This window comes from Octopus sinensis, linkage group LG15 (assembly GCF_006345805.1).
Source record: "Octopus sinensis linkage group LG15, ASM634580v1, whole genome shotgun sequence".
In the NCBI taxonomy this organism is placed as follows: domain Eukaryota; kingdom Metazoa; phylum Mollusca; class Cephalopoda; order Octopoda; family Octopodidae; genus Octopus; species Octopus sinensis.
In genome coordinates, this window is record NC_043011.1 from 54,171,128 (window position 1) to 54,180,389 (window position 9,262).

A 9,262-nucleotide genomic window follows, 5' to 3' on the forward strand; every position below is an offset into this window, starting at 1 on the left:
ACTTCAATTTTTAAAATTTTGTTCTTGGGTTCAATCGAATTATAAATATTGACAATATTTCTATGACAACTTGGTTTTCTTCATGCCATCTCTCCATAAATATCGTTCAACTACGCAACGTCATTGTAAACAGAAGGAAACAGATCACAGACCAGTGAAAATTATTATTTTTTCAACATTTTATGATGCAATTTTAATTAATAAGTATGTTTGGAAATTTTCAAACTAAAGGTATAGATTTTTAAGAAAGATTAGGTGAAGTGCATTCCTCTAGTTATGGCTAATTGTTTTGGAAATAGTTCTTTTCCCTTGGTAATTGTAAAAGAGAATTAAAATTATTTCACGCCTACATTTCTCTGCTACAAACGAAGAAAACTAAAAGAAAAGAAACATATCTCGCAGCTTGTCTACAGATGTCTCTGTGGCGCAATTGGTTAGCGCGTTCGGCTGTTAACCGAAAGGTTGGTGGTTCAAGCCCACCCAGGGACGGATTCTTTCAGTTTTGCTGAAAATACATCAGCGTTGAAGCTTCTGTTTTCTCGCCCATTGTGGGAATAGAATAGAACAATTTCTGCATTATGGTTTATAATAAGCTTTATTTTGCTTCTTCTACCTTTACAGGTGCTTAGTAAATGTAATATAAACTAATATTATTTAAAAAAAAGCCCGAAAACTTGTACAATCTCTTCTTCACTAAATCTCACAGATGTATGACGAAAAATTAATATTGCTTTTGTTTTAGTTAATAAAGATAATTTTCTTCAAAGACATTTTCCGTGTTTTAAAATATATTTCATCGGATATTTTTCATTTAACAGAATTCTCCCATTTACTCTGCCACATTTTGTGAAGTTGTTGCAACGTTTTCAATTTCTTACGGACAAAAGCTGAAAATAGCGACTTCCGGTATATCGAAAATGGAGGGTTCAGATTGATTTAAATTTGAACAGTTAAAATATTCTTAACGTCTATATCATAATTATATGAAAGTATAAAAACAAACAATCAAATATACTATTCCCTCCACTTAGCAATGGGAATATCGTCAACGAATGTACAAGTGTTTCGCTCTCCCGAATGATTTCGTCGATTTGACAAATTCTTCACGAATTGTCTTATGTGAAAAGAAACTTAATAGAACGATAAATTTAAACTGTGTTAAAGTTTGTTAAAATATTACGGTCTATACGCCTCATATTGTCCATAAAGCTGATATTTCGGCTAAGAGCAAAGAATTACGAGTTGGTTTAGAAAAAATATTTAGTACTGAAGATTGTGAACAATTTTCTGAAAAATATTGAAAAATAATGAAGAGCAATTTGAAAGGGTTCATCGCAATTTCAAATTCCGTATTAACACTTCTTTAGAGCTACATGGCCAACACATCGAACATTTGTAATGGATTACTTACATCATTGCTAATAAAGCATACTTGATATCTCTCGTGGTACGTGACTTTGTGATCACCCTGCCAAGTCTAGCGAAACACATCACCGAACAGCCACTGGTCAGCTACCGAATCTTCTCGGTTATACTTTCGTTTCGAAAATTTGCGACAAACTATTTCAATGTAGAATACATCAGTAAAATTGTAAGTCAGCATCGAACAGCCGAAATAGCTCAGGTGGGAGAGCGTTAGACTGAAGATCTAAAGGTCCCTGGTTCGATCCCGGGTTTCGGCATGGTTCCTCATTTTTTATTTTGTTCTTAGGTTCAATCGAATTATAAATATTTACAATATTTCTATGACAACTTGGTTTTCTTCATGCCATCTCTCCATAAACATCGTTCAACTACGAAACGTCATTGTAAACAGAAGGAAACAGATCACAGACCAGTGAAAATTATTATTTTTTCAACATTTTATGATGCAATTTTAATTAATAACTATGTTTGGAAATTTTCAAACTAAAGGTATAGATTTTTAAGAAAGATTAGGTGAAGTGCATTCCTCTAGTTATGGGTAATTGTTTTGGAAATAGTTCTTTTCCCTTGGTAATTGTAGAAGAGAATTAAAATTATTTCACGCCTACATTTCTCTGCTACAAATGAAGAAAACTAAAAGAAAAGAAATATATCTCGCACTCTTGGTAATATTGGTAAGCACCATAAGTTTAATGTAGAAGAAATAATGCTAAGATGCTGCAAGTTTTTGATACTTCTTATAATAACAATTCATATAATGTTTCTTGAGAAAGTACAATCACTGAGGAAGGGAATAAATTTTAGTTTGAGGTGAATACAAGTGGCGAGAAGACAGAAAAAGCTTTCATCCAGGTGTAATTGCAAAAAATTTCAGCAAAAATTTATTCAATCGTCCCCGGGTGGACTCGAACCACCAACCTTTCGGTTAACAGCCGAACGCGCTAACCGATTGCGCCACAGAGACTCCTCGCTGAAAATAGGCAAATCTCTCTCTATATAAAGCTGAAGTTGTCTGTGTATGGCAGGTTTGATAGCCTTCAACTAACAACTATCTCCTCCGAGACCCTACGGCGCAAGTTGACCAAAATTGAGAGTATGACAGAAGAAGGCTTGCTCTTCCTTCCGTAGAGGAAAAAATTCAAATCGGACCATGTTAACACCAAAAATTATTTACATTTAAAAGGTGCTTTTTTTTTTATATGAAAATCCCTTTTTTTTACGAATTTTTGACTGCTGTGTCGCCATTTTTCGGTGTATTTCAACCAGAAAAATGTTCACTTAAAGAGAATAACAAGCTAACTCATGCAAAAGTTTTACTTTTCAAAAATTCCAATTCTAAAGGGTCGAAAAGAAAACAAACCCGAGCAACGCCGGGCGATACTACTAGTAATAATTATTTTTCTCTAGTTTTCTTCGTTTCGTAGCACATGATTATACACGTGAAAGAATTTTGATTCTGTTTTATAATCACCAAAAAGAAAGCTAATTTCCAAAGCGATCTACCATTAATACTGGAATGTGCCTCACCTAATTTTTCTTAAAAATGCATGTTTTCTTGAAATATTCCAAACGTACATATAAATTATGATTGTCCTGATAGAATGTTAAAAAAAAGTTGATAATTTTCACAAGTCTGTGATCTGTTTTCTTCCATGGACAATGGCGTTGTGGAGAGGAGCAATGTGTAGGGAGCGGTGGTATGAAGAAATGTCAGTTATTATAAAAGAATTATCAAATATTCATAGCTCGATTGAACCCAGTCAAACAAAAAATGAAAGCAGATGTTCGTTGCCGAAACCCGGGATCGAACCAGGGACCTTTAGATCTTCAGTCTAACGCTCTCCCACCTGAGCTATTTCGGCGAAGCAACTGCTTGTTTCAATTTTATTTACATATTCAATGAAGGTATAACCGAGGAAAACTGATAGCTGACCAGTAGCTATTCAGTGATGTGTTTCGCCACACATGACACGTACACGTATATGCCCCACCTTGTCGAATTCGTGACACACATAGCGAGTGTATTGGAGATTTGCTTCTGCTGGCAACTGTCGTACACACTTCCTTGTGGTCACCATACTCGTCAATAGTAAGTATTATTTATATCATGCTAGCAATTTCATTTCAGACATATCAGCCAAATTGTAGACTTTGTCAACTTGCAAGACGGCGCTAAACAAGAGGAAATGGATCTTTACCTTTGACCGGCAGATTTAGAAAATAATTTCTTGTAACTAAACACTTTCAAACTTCGTATACTGGTAGAATGTGTCATATAAAACATCTTTTACTCTTAGCGTTTTTGAGAAAAGTTTATATTTACGAAGTTATTTCGTGTTAAAGTTGTATTTCGGTAATTTCAACCAATCAATGACGTGTATTCAGCTGAATAAAATTACTGCTGTTGTTTGTCAACAACAAATATCGGCGGTATATATTTCATTTGTCACTGTTATTTATGACATCGTTCATGCGTTTGTACTGGTTTTAGCTTTAAGGTTTTAGGGTCAGGGTTAGGGTTTTAGGATTTTATGTAAAATCCGCAAATTTCCAAGCAGAAAGCAGAATCGAACTGTCATTTGATTCCACAGAAATATTCCAAGTGAAATATTTTGATTTTGTCGAGTTATATAGAAAGAATGCCAAGATAGACCACATTTTATTTAATGAAATATGTTTCACTGAAAAGCAATATCGCTCCAAATATCTCTCAATATCTATCAAAGTGTTGTAATATTTTCATTTACTTATAGAAAAAATGGAGATTGGAACTGCCAGTATATCGAATATGAAGAGTTGAGATTGGGCAAATTTATGAACTTTAAATATTTCATGATATTTATATTATAATTTTATGAAAAAAGAAAAACAGAAAAGACAAGAAACAAAAGAAAAAGAAAAACAAGAACGAAGCATAGAAATAAATATACAATTCACCCGACGTTAGAGTCGAACCCTCGATTGCAAATATAAGAGTACATTGCGTTACTTATAAAATCTGTCGGTTGTGTTAATTAATTGCTTTTTATGCAGACCGAATTTAAGGGAAAGATAAAATTGTGTTAAATTAGCAGGATTGTGTTTGTTAAGCTAATACGGATATATTCGCTTCATATTTTCTATAAAGCTGATATTTCGATCCTGTGCAAAGAATTCTGCGTTTGTTTTGAAAAAAAATAGGCAGTTTTGATGATTGAGAAGAATTTACTGAAAAATAATGCCGCGTACAATATGAAAGTTAGTGGTGGAGAAATTCTGTCGAGACGCAGCAAATGGATCTTTTCGGTTTGAACGGCAGTTTTTTCTAGCGGTGTCATATGAAATTGTCACCCATAATTATGACCCTAGTATCGATCTATTGCATTTCAATCTGTTTTAGGGTTAGGGTTAGTTAGGGGTGGGGAGAAGGGTATCTTTTTTTCTTCACAAATGTAAATAAACCCCATCTGTTTCTTAAACGAGGGACATATTCATACGACACAGAATGTTTTTTTTACCTCATTAGACGTCATTGATTGGTTGAAGTTGCAGAAATTGAAGAAAAAAAACAACAAATATCTTACAAACTATAGAATTTTCTCAATAAAGCCAAGAGAAAAAGATGTTTTATAAACACATTCTACCAGTATACGAAATTTAAAAGTGTTTAGTTACGTGGAAATTATTTTAAAAAACTGCCGTTCAAACCGAAAAGACCCCTGCAAATTTTCGATATTTTTATAATATCAGTTTATATAATGAGATACAAATAAGATGATTATTTATTTTCAAAAGCATAAACGTTGATATAACAGCAGGGATCGGATAAGATATCTGTAATAAGCGGAAAAATTGGTCAGCAACCAGCTAATCTGATCTCTGCTGTTCTATCAGCTTTTATGCGTTTGAAAATAAATAATCATCTTATTTGTATCGCACAATACACATTTCAACGCTTCGAAAACAAACATTAGTTTATTTACATTTATCGTAATACAATTTATATAATGTTTCCTGAGAAGCTGCAATTATTGAGGAAACGAAATAAGATTCGGTATGAGGAGAACGCAATTAGCAAGAAGAGAGCAAAAGCTTTCCTGCCGGTGTCATTTCAAAAATCTTTGGCAAAACTGAATGTAAATGTTCCTGGGGTTAGCCGCAAGCGCTAATCGATTGCGCCACAAAGACACTTCGCAAAGCCAGATGAATTATATTTTATTTTGTTAGTCTATTTCGTTTGTAGAATACAAATATCACGTGACCGACCAGGCTATCAGATGCTGTTACACATCGCTGGTCACAATGCGCTTCGCATTGTTTTAGCCTTCTTCAAATGACGCCACCCCGCTGGCTAAGCGAGCAGGCCTACAGAAGAAATAGTGAGAGAAAGTTGTGGCGAAAGAGTACAGCAGGAATCGCCCCCCCCCTGTCGGAGTCTCGTGAAGCTTTAGGTGTTTTCGCTCAATAAACACTCACAACGCCCCGCGAGTCCTCTGCCCTAACCACTGGGCCATTGTGCCTCCACAGAATACAAATATACGTTTGAAAAAAACCTCTTAATTCTCTTTTATAGTCAACAAGAAACAAGACTATTTTCAAAGCGATTTATCATAAGTGCAGGAATTTTCCTTTCCTAATCTTTTTTAAAAATGTGAATTTCTTTGCTTTGAAATTTTCCTGTGGTAAGAAGCTAGCTTCCCAACCACATGGTTCTGGGTTCAGTCCTACTACGTGGCACCTTGGGCAAGTGTCTTCTGATAGTGTCTCGGGCCGACCAAAGTCTTGTAAGTGGATCGGGTAGACGGAAACTGAATGGAGCCCATCACGCACACACACACACACACACACACACACACACACACACACACACACATATATATATATATATTGCATATATATCTATGTATGTGTGTGTGTGTATCTTTGTGTCTGTGTTTGTCTCCCGCCACCACTCGACAACCGGTGTTGGTGTGTTTACGTCCCCGTAACTTAGCGATTCGGCAAAACAGACCGATAGAATAAGTAGCAGACATTAAAAAATAAGTCGTGAGGTCTATTTGTTCTACTAAAACCCTTCAAGGCGGTGCCCCAGCATGGCCGCAATCAGATGACTGAAACAAGTAAAGGATAAAAGATAAAAGACGTCTATCCCCTTACTCCTGCTCCGTGAAGGTGCAATGGTTCAATGGTTAGGGCAGCGGACTCGCGGTCATAGGATCACGGTTTCGATTGCCAGTCCGGGCATTGTGAGTGTTTATTGAGCGAAAACGATATTCCAGGAGGCTCCGACAGTGGGTGGTGGCGAACCCTGCTGTATTCTTTCTCTCACTCTTTTTTCCTGTTTCTGTTGTACCTGTATTTCAAAGCCTTGTCACACTCTGTGTCATGTTGAATCTCCCTGAGTACTACGTTAAGGGGTACACGTGTCTGTGGAGTGTTCAGCCACTTGTACGTTAATTTCATGAGCAGGCTGTTCCGTTGATTGGATCAACTGGAACCCGCGTAGTCGTAACCGACGGAGTGCCACGATTACTCTGATAAAATATTGAAAAAATAAGTAAATTTCGAAACCCGTAATCTCTTTCCCTCCATTTTTAATAGCGTTGCATAGTTGAACGATGTGTACAGACAGAGTCATGCAGAAATAGCAGTTGCTATAAAAATTTTACAAATATTAAAAATTCGCTTGACTTCAAGAACAAAATAGAACAATTAGCATCATGCCGAAACCAGGGATCGAACCATGGATCTGTAGATTTTCAGTTTAACACTCTCTCAACTGAGATATTTCGGCTGCATGGGTGAGTAACCCATCTTGTTTACCTGTTCAAAACTGAAGTAATTTTGTCGCAATTTACAAAGTAAATTATTCGAGACGAATATTTTATATAAAGAAAACTGATAGATGACCAGTGGCTATTCAGTGCTGTGTTTCTCCAGACATGGCTGGTACTGGTAATTCTATATGCCCTGTCCTTGTCGCAGTCATGACCACAGAACGAATGTATTAGAGATTCGCTTCTGCTGGGAACTACCATACACGCTTTCTTGTGGTCACCATACACGTTCATATTAGAGATATCGTGCTAACAATTTCCGTTTAGATCTTGCAGCCACAACGTAGAGTTCATCCACTCCCAAGACGGGTCTGAAGACGTGAAAAGTACTTTAGGTTTTGACTGTAGCGGGAAATAAGACAACCATCAACCTCTCACCGACTCGTGTCTCTGCAAATACATGTGGTGGTACAGTCTCTAGAAATACGATATTGTGGAAAATCATTTTCTGTGCGTCGTACAATGTAATTCTTAAAGTATTTTTTCTTTCTTGTATGTTGGGTAATTTCATCGCATTCATTTTCTGCATTGAAAATCTTTATAGATCTTATTTTATTTAATGAAATACGTTTCATTGAAAAGCATTTCCTCTTGTCTTTAAATTATACTTTATTAAATATTTTCATTTACCAGAATCCCTCAAAAGTCTCCCACCATCTTTCAAGCTATTGTCATGCTTTCATTTACTTCTAGAAAAACAGGAGGTTGGGACAGCTGGTATAACGAATATTAAGGGTTCAGACTGGCTAAATTTAGAAACTATAATTTTTTTAATGATATTTCTATAATAATTGTATGACAAAAAGAAAAAAAAAAGAAAAGCAGCCAAAAAACTTACAAATAAATGTGCAATTCACTCGACATGGGAATCGAACCCTCAACTAGGAACGTACGAGTGTGTTGCACCACTGAAAGATTTCGTTGTATATAGAGACGAATTTAAAAGAAATAGATATTTGTGTTAAATTAGGAGGATTTAGTTTGCTAAACTATTACGAAGATACTTGCTTCATATTTTGCACATAGCTGATATTTTCAGTTTTATAAAATCAATTTATATAATGTTTCTTGAAGATCTGCAAATATAGAGAAACCGAAATAAAATTTAATATAAGGTGAATGTAATTAGCGAGAAGACAGCAGAAGCTTTCGTACAGGTGTTGAGAAGCCTTAAGCAAAATCGTCTCTGGGTGGGATTGAACCACCAACCTTCAGCTTAACAGCTGAACACGCTAACCGATTGCGCCACAGAGACATGTCGTTTTGGCAGTTCAGATGAAATGCCTTTTCTTTCACTTTTGTTCGCTCATTGAATAGAAATATATATGTGTGAAAGAATCTTAATTCTCTTTTAAAATCACCAAGAAAAAAGACTATTTTCAAACAGATTTACCATAAATACAGGAATTTGCCTATCTTAATCTTTCTTAATATATGACTGTTTTTTCTTTGAAATTTTCCAAACATACTTATTGATTACGATTGCTCTGATATAATGTTGAAAAAAATGAACAATTTTCACAAGTCTCTGAGCTGTTTTATTTTCCCACTTCTAATCGCGTTGCGCTGTGGCAGAATACGTTCCAGATTTTATTTACGTATTGAAATTATTTTGTTGCACTGCACGAAACAAAATTTCCGAGACGAAATTATATAACCGATGGAAACTGGTTGCTGACCAGTGGCTACTCAGTGAGGTGCTTCGTCAGACATGGCAGGTAATTCTATGTACCCTGCATTGTCGCAATCGTGACACACAGAACGAGTGTATAGGAAATTCGCTTCTGCTGCGAACTGCTGTGCACACTGGCTCGAGGTCAAAATAATCACTCATATTAGAGATACCATGCTACCAAGTTCAGTTTGGAAATATCAACCGCAGAGTAGAGTTTGTCAACTCGCACGACTCTGCGGCGCTGAACAGCTGGGAAGTGTTTTGATGTCTGACCCAGGCAGCAAATAAATGGGACTTTGTCACTCATCATTCTGGTACTACATAAATTTCCCAAATATTTATAAAA

General features: G+C 35.8%; 2 non-coding genes across 2 annotated transcripts; one reads left to right on the plus strand and one right to left on the minus strand.

The window, feature by feature from the left end:
- The first annotated feature begins 415 nt into the window (after positions 1-415).
- Trnan-guu lies at positions 416-489 on the plus strand. Its single transcript has one exon. It is a non-coding gene; the product is annotated as a tRNA-Asn (tRNA).
- A 1,826-nt stretch (positions 490-2,315) lies between these two features.
- Trnan-guu lies at positions 2,316-2,389 on the minus strand. The gene has a single exon. It is a non-coding gene; the product is annotated as a tRNA-Asn (tRNA).
- Between the last annotated feature and the right edge of the window lie 6,873 nt (positions 2,390-9,262).